At 47.3% G+C, this 8,325-nt stretch overlaps 1 long non-coding RNA gene across 1 annotated transcript; it reads left to right on the plus strand.

Annotated features, from left to right (window-relative positions):
* Positions 1-3,372: 3,372 nt before the first annotated feature.
* Positions 3,373-4,059, plus strand: LOC129400137 (uncharacterized). The gene is made up of 2 exons (XR_008627458.1): positions 3,373-3,464; positions 3,945-4,059. It is a non-coding gene; the product is annotated as an uncharacterized LOC129400137 (long non-coding RNA).
* The last annotated feature ends 4,266 nt before the right edge of the window (positions 4,060-8,325 follow it).

Genomic DNA, 8,325 nt, shown 5'->3' on the forward strand with positions numbered 1-8,325 from the left:
CCAAAGAGATTGCTTCTTAAGCTCCCAAACATGCATAGAGCTTCAATAAATAGAACCATAAAAAGTGGTCAACTTTGGTAACTAATCATCAGTGCAAATTCTTTGTTCTTCCTTGCCTGTAAAATAATTATTTTCCTAATGTATACCGATTTCTGTCTACCTCCACCCCTCTGAGAGCCTGGCAAGCTACCGAGCGTGTCTCGCCCGAATGGCAGAGCCTGGCAAGCTACATGTGGCATATTCGATATACCAAAAACAGTAACAACAAATCTCACAATGGAGATGTTACTGATGCCCACTCAGGCAAATCGATGAACAACAGGACAACATTGCTACCGTGCTATTTCTTTCTTCACTTCGGTGATGCTCAGGGGACCATTCGGAATTCTGAGGTTTGAACCCAGATTGCCTGAATGAAAAGCAATTGCCCAGCCCACCGTACTACCCCTCTTGCCCCATCCTCTGGATTGGAAATTGTGTTTCTGAAACTGCCTCCTGTGGTTTCCCTTGTAGGCAGGAGTCCAGTGGTAGGGCTTTTTCCAAAGACTGTGTTCTTCCAGCCTTTTCCCCTTTCCAGTGTCTGTCCAGCTCTCTGGGCTGCTGCTAGGCCAGTTCCTCTCTGAATCTCCAGGGCTGGCTTCGGAGTCAGTGCTCTAACCCCATCTTGATTAATTTCCCAGCGTCAGGTGCCTTGTACCTACCTGCCTGTTTTTCCTTCAATCAACCCACCTGTTTTTCCTGAGGGACTGTGATAGCATTGGTTCCATATTTGACTGACCAATATAGGATCAGGGGTCTTCTCTTTCCCTCCAGCTCCCCACTCTGTGGCCCACCACCCCATCAGGTGCCTCTCCTTTCCTTTATTTAGTGCATTCCCCTTGCACCACCAGTTCAGCTTGGTTCTCTAAATCTGGGCCATGGCCCTTTAAGGCCCCTGGCAGACGCGGAAGTGACATCACAGTGGACCCTTCAGGAATCCTTTCTACTCTAGCTGTGGTTCCCTGGCTCTGGCTGCCATTGGTCTCATGGGTACAGGAGGAATTGGCACCTAGCGTGGTAGGGCGGCTGTGAAGGGAGATTTTGTTGCAGGACCGGAGATGCCTCCTGTGTGTGCCCATTGTCTCCCCGTTTCTGGGCTGTGAGGGGCGGGGACCTGCAAGCTTGGGGAGTGCTGTCATACTTGTTTTTCACTGGTTCCCTGCAGGGGGTGGGGTTTGCAAGTGAAACATTTTCATTATTGGTTTCCTTGGGCTTTTGTACCATATCAGGATATGCTCAAGTTTTACATTTGGCTTTGCACTCGGGAATTCTGCTGATGGTACCCGGGGTCTACATGGGATGCTGGGGATTGATCTGGTTTGGCTGCATGCAAGGCAAATTCCCTACCTGCTTTACTGTCTCTCCTCCCAACTTTTGTGTTTTTCCCCTAGGTCAAGTATTTCTGCTTTCTAAGGTTTCGTTGCAAAGCACCCCAACATGTATTCCCTCCCTGACCATACTGCCCCCAGCTATTGTGGTGAGTAATAGGGCTAAAGTTTTGGGGTTTCTTTAAAGAGAAATAATTGATTTCCAGGGTTGTTGGTGGTGTTTGGGAAGCTTTGTTCAGAGTCACTCCTGATTTGGTGGAAATAATTCACTTAGAAATTTCCAGAGCAAGTACAGCAAGTAGGTGCTTGCCTTGCAATCGGCCAACCCAGGTTCAATTTAGGTCTAGTATTTCATATAGTCCTTGAGCCACACTAGGGCTGAGCCCTGATCCCGGAGCTGCAATAACCCCTGAGCACTGCCAGTTACCGTCCAAAATCGAAACACATGCACACACACAGACATACACAGAGGATGTGAGAATAATGAAAGAGAGTACTAGAATTCAAGAGAAAATACGGATTTCTGTAATGTACAAAAAAAACAGAAAAGAGGACTAAAGGACACACTTTAAATGTGTCACTCTAGAATTTGTCTTTACACATGAGTGTTGGATATTAACCCTACGTGCTTTAGGCTTGATCTGTGAATTGCCAGTTTTCTTCCCCCATAGAAGGTTATAATTCTGTGTGAGCTCTCCTAATCCCCCGAGTTTATCTTTAACTCATGAAGTCAAACCTTCTACTGACTCCAGTCTTTGCATCTATAGTCATTTATTTGTATTTCTCTTTCCCCTATAACGGATATTATCTGTAATCTATTACTATAGAGCAATGTTCTTTGCTTCAAAAGAAAAAATGTTAATGCTAAGCAATTACTATTTGAAGGTTAATTGACTTTTGAATATATTTACTCCTGGGCATCCATCAAATTTACTTGACTCAGGCTTCACTTGTCATAGTTTCTAACACCAGAGAACTGGATCCCATCAAGAATCTCTGGATGGACCTGGGGCAAGCAGCAAAGATATTTTGGCTTCAATATGGGAAATTCTAGGAATCATAAAGCATGGTTTTGTTTCCAAGCTGTCATGAGTTTAAAGACCGGACCCTATGTGGTAGGGGAAGCTATACCAGCCTGAGCACTCAATGTAGAATTTATGGCAAAATCACAGCCAGCTGTTAACCTTTACTCCTGGATCTCAGAGAAGTAAGTTTTGGAATGTTTCTTAATGTGTGTATCCAGATAAATACAAATATTAATAAGAAATAAACTTAATTGTTAAATATGTACAAGTAGGTAAAGAGCAAAGCAAGAGATGCTTGTAGCCCCTGAGCGAATTTCTAAGTCTAGTCTCAGACAGAACGTTTCCTTGAGTTAATTCCTCCAAAAGAATTGCCTCTGTTGAAATGCTTGACTTTTGTAAATGATAAATCACAATACATGCAGGCCTGTACCTCAACACTCCTCAGATGTTCTATAAGTATGCTATTCGGCTCGGAATTAAAGGCTTATTATGCACTGCCCATTGGCCCATTGGTTGTTCTCGGGGCTAAGCGAGGGGGCTGCCGAGAGCAGGGTCTTAGCCGCGCTGGGCCTGTCCTGGCCCCTTTGGCCGGACACGAGTGACCCGAGACCCTCCAGATTCACTCTGAGTAGCCCCATTCAGCTGCCTCGGACAAGAGTTAAGGTTTCCTTCATCTTTTCATTGGTCGCCTGAGTATGCCGGGCGCCCAGTGCGGGCTCTCACAAGGGGCTGGGTTTTGCCCAGGAAAATTTATGTATTACCCTATTTTTGGTTGGTGTCAGAGCCACTTAGTCCGGCCACCTTTTGTCACGTGGTTCAAGGAGAATGTGGAGATGCTCAGGTTTCACTCCTGGATGTGCGCTCAGGAATTATTCTCTCAGTGCTCTAAGGGGTCGAATTGGATGCAGAAGATTGATCGGGGTCAGCAAGGCGAACACCCTAACTGCTTATCTGTTTTACCCCAACATTGATTTTTTTTTCAGGTCAGGAATTTCTACTCCCACACGTCAAGAGGTGAACCACCCCTCACTTCATCTCTCCCTGACCAGGGTCCCCGGAGACTGGCCACTGGGTGAGTACGTGGGTCGTTTTGTTTCTCAGGGTTGTGTGTTTGGAGGCAGATAGTGTTTTGTGGAGATGCAGAACTTTACTCAGGGATCACTTCTAGTGTGCTTGGGAAAATTTTACCCAGCAATGCCCCTTGCCGTAGTACAGAGATTAGGGTGCTTGCTTCGAACCTGCCAAGCAAAGTGTGCACCCTGCATCCCAGGATTCCTCAGACCTGCCGAGACTGATCCCTGAGTGCAGAGCTGGGAATCACTCCTGAGAACTGCCACTTATGGCCCAATACACACACACACAGACACAAGAAACATGTGATAGAAGAGACAGAGAAGAGTGAGCATTCAGGAGAAGCTATAGGCTTTTGCAGAATAGAAAAAGCCATTAAACAGGGTTTTAAGGACACGCTCTTTGACTGTTTGAATGTTTCATGTGAGATTTTGTCGTTGCAGATGAATTTTTCTTTCTTTTTTTCCCTCTGCTTTGTTAGTTTCCATTTTGTTGTTGCCGTACTTCTGGGATACCCCCAACAGTGCCCAGGCCTTACACCTGACTCAGGGATCATTGCTGCCAGCTGGGGTCAGAGGCCTATAAGTTTTGCCCAGGTATTTGTCTTGGGTAGGCTGATAAGATGTGCTGTACTATCACTCTGTCCCCCAGAATAGAATATTTATAGTTAAATAATAGAAATGGTTCATACCATGGTCCTTAGTAAACAGCAGATATAGGATACCTATACTCTACAACACGCTGTTTGTGCAGTTCTCAAATATATTGCCGCAAGACAGGAGCGAGTGCTGGGTGAGGCCCATGCAGTTGTGCTGATTGGGATTAGAGTAAATAAGGACACAGATGAGACGGGTACTAGCTGGACAGACCTGGGGCTGCACCTTGGGCTAACCTGGACATAGAAGTGACCCTGGGCTCAAGTAGAAATGACCCACGCACGTGTCCCTGTCTACCCTGCCAGAGGGTGACTGAAGGTTCGTCCATACTGAACACCTTTGGCTGCCCCATGCAGAGCCATTTTCAGGGCTGTGTTCTCTGGGGGCGGGGCCCAGGGGCAGCCCTCGTGAGGGCCTGCAGGGGGCGCTGATGCACCTCAGCACCTCAGCTCCTGGTGCCTGCCTGTAGGGACTTTCCTGTAGGATTCAGGGAAGAGTTCAGGGATCAGTTTCCTCTCCTGTAGCCTGAGCCCAACACTCCGGTCTGCTTCAACAGCCCAGATCGCAACCCACTTTGTGTCTGAAGTAGAAGAAAGAGCTTCTGGCAGTGTCTTCTCCAGGTAGGTCAGGGATCTTGTGCCAGATCATTTCCGCTGGTCAGAGCATTTCCAGTTCCAGTGCTGGGACTTCTGTTTAATGTTGGGAGATTGTACTCTTCTCTGATGCTCACGGTTCTGACTTCTCCAGCTTGCACAGAGCTTATTTCAGATCCTCGTGAATTAGAGTCAGGAAGATGGTGACACGCTGTCTGATTCACTGTCCCCAGGTAGGAGGAGAGTGACAGGATGACACGAGTAGTGACAGGTATGAACAGGCTTCCTGGCCGATCTGTCTCGAGCTGTTTTCGGAGGGAGCCCTGGGATCGGGTTTCTGGCAGGGGTGACTGACTGCTGTCTAAGGCCACTTTTGTCCCTGTTTGTTTTGTTATGTTTAGGTTTGATGTTGTCAATAAGTACTCCCAACTCAGTGCTCCTGGATCACTCCTGTCAGAACTTGGAGATCTTATGGGGTGCTAGTGGTACAAGGCTAACTTCTTTGGGGGTTTTGTTTTGTTGGGGAGGCAATAGGGGCCACACCCCATGATTTGTGGTATTTTTACTGGCTCTGCACTCCAAAAATGCACCTCATGATTCTTGGTGGACCATATGGACAGCAGGGATCGCCAGTCTTATCCAGGTTTCTCGGATTCACTGTCCCGTTACTCCATCCTGCTGCTTTATTTTTTTTTCATTTGTTTTTGTGCCACAATGAAGATGTTCATGGTTTCCTCTTAGTTCTGCGCTCCGGATTCACCCCTGACAGTCATCAGGACCCAGGGAATGCACGCCCTGTCTGCGCTCTGGCAACTCCAGTGATTCTGGCCCCAGGACATGCGTTTCCTCTGTGAGAGAGACGCCTGCTCAGTGACGAAGTCTCTCATTCACTTGCTGCTGTAAATGTGCAGTTCTGAGGATGAGCCTGTCCCTGGGAGCAAAGGATCTCGGGCCGGCAGAGGTATTGGGGGTCGTCACTTTTACCTGCCTCAGGAAGGATTTGGGGTGACCCTGAAACAGGAGTTCCGAGTCCTTCAGGCACATATGTCCTCTCACAGCTTTGAGTCACTCGCTGGACATGGGGTGTCCCCTTCTCATCCCTGGAACTTAGAACAGGGACTGTGGGATATGGCATTGGTGGGGGACGGTTGTCTACTGCTTTGGTCCACAACTTGCTGGGTCTGTGCTCTGGTGTTACTCTCTGCAGTGCTCATTGGATTTATCCCTGTGGTGGCTGCATGCAAGTCCAGAACCTGCAAGAACCTTCTAGTCTAGTGTCATTGTAGCACATCTGGCTTCTTGTGAGGGATTCCTGGACTCATCAGACAGAAATGTGGGTGGAGGCTGGTTCCTCCTGACCGGAGTGAGGAGAGGAGTGGAAGGCCCTGAACTCCTCTAGGTCTCTGGGTTGTCTCATACTCATACCCCATAGACTGGGGTAGGATGTCCTCACTTATGTCCCCTGTGTATGTCAGTTCAGGTCACGGTGACCTTCCCCGATGTGGCCGTGATCTTCACCCTGGAGGAATGAACAGGGGTTAGAAGGCTAAGTGTGTGCAGGTTAAATGCGAGCCCCAACCTGCTGGAGTATCTCCCCAGCACCTGGCTTTATTTCTTATGAGTTCAACATATTTTTTTCCTTTGTTTGTTTCATTTTGGCGCCCAGCTGGTGATACATATGGGTCTCTCTGTTTCTGCACTCAGGAATCACTCCTGGTTTGATCCCCGGCATCCAGAATGGACCCCAGGCACAACCAGGAGTATTTCCTCAGTCAAGACCCACGAGTAAGCCCTATGCATTGCTGTCTGGGACCCGAAACAAACCAAATAAATTTATTTCTCTTTTCACACTTGACTGTTTTGCTTTTGCTCTTGGCATTATTTTGGGGACATACTCGGCATTTTCTTTTTTTTATTTGTAATTTTTTTAATTTCACTCATTTATTTTGGGCCACACTCAATGGTGGTCAGGGATTACTATTGGCCAGGAATTATTCCTGGAAGTGCTCGTGGACCATATGGATCGCTGGAATTCAAACCCCGTGCAAGACATGAAATGTCGTACCCACTATGCTGTCATTACTGCCCCTAAGATCATTTCTTTCCTTCCTTCCTTCCTTCCTTCCTTCCTTCCTTCCTTCCTTCCTTCCTTCCTTCCTTCCTTCCTTCCTTCCTTCCTTCCTTCCTTCCTCCCTCCCTCCCTTCTTTCTTTTCTTTCTTTCTTCCTTCCTTCCTTCCTTCCTTCCTTCCTTCCTTCCTTCCTTCCTTCCTTCCTTCCTTCCTTCCTTCCGTTCGTTTCTTTCTTTCTTTCTCTTTCTTTCTTCCTTTCTTTCTTCCTTTCTTTCTTTCTTTCTTTCTTTCTTTCTTTCTTTCTTTCTTTCTTTCTTTCTTTCTTTCTTTCTTTCTTTCTTTCTTTCTTTCTTTCTTTCTTTCTTTCTTTCTTTCGAGTTAGCCCATAACAAAGCTAGTTTGGTGGAGCAACAATACAATGGGGAGGGTCTTGGTCTTACCCATGACCAACCAGGGTTTGATCCCCATTATCCTATATGCTCCCCCAAATGTCACCGGTTCTAGTCAAATACAAAAGCCCAAGAATTTCTTTGAGGATTGTCAGGCTCCTCACAGGGATCCTCCTGAAGTACCTTCCCTCTGCTGTGGGCCTCTTTGGACTGTGAGAATCACAGAGATGCCCTCCACCTGCCCGGCCTATCCACCCAGGGATTATTCGACTAATTCTTACTGTGATTGCTGTGATTGATTTTAGAACTCAAACCACAGCATGAGGATTTGGTGTTGTTGCAGTTTGACTTGAGAATGTGGTCACCAAATAGGAGTGAATGGCAAGATTCACCCGTGGAATAGATTTTTTTTTCTTTTTGGGTCACACCCAGCGATGCTCAGGGGTTACTCCTGGCTTTGCACTCAGGAATTACTCCTGGCGGTGCTTGGGGGACCATATGGGATGCCGGGGATTGAACCCGGGCCGGCCGCGTGCAAGGCAAATGCCCTACCCGCTGTGCTATCGCTCCGGGCCCTTTTTTTTTTGGAATAGATATTTTTATGCTGATGGGATAGTTCAGTGGAGTGAGAATGTGACTTGAAAGGTGGGGGTCCAGGCTCCATCCCCACCACCACATCTCTGGTCCCTCATCAGTTCAGGAGGGAATCCAGAGCCTAGTGCTGGGAGTGGAGGGCCTTTGTCTCACTGTCAGATTGAAACCTAAAGACATTGTATCATTCTTCATACTAATGGAATATTGTTTTTGCCTCTTATAGAAAGTTCTGCAAGTGTTAATGTTTCAAAGAAGCAGATTGTGGGCCGTAGTGATAGCACAGTGGGGAGGACACTTGCTTTGTATGAACTAGAAAGCTGGGTCCATCCCCAACACCCCATGGGCCCCCAGCGCCCCATTAGGACTCATCCCTGAGCACTGCTTGATGTGCCCACTCACAAAATTAATACAGTGCTGGAGCAATAGCACAGTGGGCAGTGCATTTGCCTTGCACACAGCCAATCTGGGTTCGATTCCTCTGTCCTGCATGGCAGAGCCTGACAAGCTACCCGTGGCATATTCTACATGCCAGAAACAGTAACAATAAGTCTCACAATGAA

Source organism: Sorex araneus, chromosome X (genome assembly GCF_027595985.1).
Source record: "Sorex araneus isolate mSorAra2 chromosome X, mSorAra2.pri, whole genome shotgun sequence".
In the NCBI taxonomy this organism is placed as follows: domain Eukaryota; kingdom Metazoa; phylum Chordata; class Mammalia; order Eulipotyphla; family Soricidae; genus Sorex; species Sorex araneus.